Source organism: Meleagris gallopavo, chromosome 6, assembly GCF_000146605.3.
Source record: "Meleagris gallopavo isolate NT-WF06-2002-E0010 breed Aviagen turkey brand Nicholas breeding stock chromosome 6, Turkey_5.1, whole genome shotgun sequence".
Lineage (NCBI taxonomy): Eukaryota > Metazoa > Chordata > Aves > Galliformes > Phasianidae > Meleagris > Meleagris gallopavo.
In genome coordinates, this window is record NC_015016.2 from 47,726,709 (window position 1) to 47,727,809 (window position 1,101).

The window sequence follows — 1,101 nt, forward strand, 5'->3', positions numbered from 1 at the left end:
TTTTCCCTACTTATATCTGTATCTATGTCTTAGATTTTACGTCTGTATCTGTCTTTCCCTGCAGAATTCCTTGCCCATCGAAGGCAAATGCAACCCAGCTGTCTTGCACATCAGGATTGCTGTCAGTTCTCCAAGACTACAGCCAGTCCACAAGATTAACGTCACTTCTCCAAAGCCACATTTTCTCTCACAGCCCCAGTCTCGTGGGAGCACAGCTTTACCTTTTCGGGGGGAAAAGTTTTCATTCTGCATCAAAGGCAGCTTCTTTACAGCTGCAAGGAAGCCGTGCAACGCGGCTGTTCGTGTGCATGTCTCCATTTCATTGCTTTTCTGATACTAGATTAGAGCTACAGGTTTTCAGGATGCCGGGTTCTCTCCGTTACATCTCCATTGTCACAGTTTCACCTGTGAAACACGAAATCATCTTGATTGTCCTTGGCCATTTTCCTTTGCTGTGTGACCAAACACTGTGGAATGGAGCTCCACATCCCCCCTCGGAGACAATGTTCCTCCTTCACACAAAGCTGCTTTCTGTCTCTCAGTAGTGGTGTTAAAGATCGCTCTTGGTTTCCTCTCCCAACTTCTACATGCATTCCACTTTTCCCCTCATCTAAATCAGGTTTGGAGACACCAGAATAGATGCACATCGGAAACGCTGCTGGCTGTCCTCGCAAGAACTGATAGTACAGTAAAACTGGAGTGACATCACATCGGTGCCTGAGTGATTTATGATGATCTAGGGTACTGTGACTCATCTTGGATGGGAGGAAGAGTTCAAAGGAGAATTTCCCTTTTACAAGGTGGCATTAAATGTCCAGGAGTGGCAATGGGTACCAAATGTGGCTTCCATGTGCTGCCATGAGGTAATGCAGATAGTGACAGCACCACATCTATCTCGTCCTGACTTCTGTCTCACGCTGGGGGAGTTACTCTAAGTAAGCCCCTTGTAGCTTCCCACTTACTGAATTAGTCTTCTCGGCAGCATCAGGATGGAAAATGACTGCTTCTCCTCCAGGCATCCAGTGCAACCATGCAGTGAATTTCTGATTCGCTCCCAGTCCAGAAAAGTCAACCTAGTTCCACAGGATGCACTGAATAAAT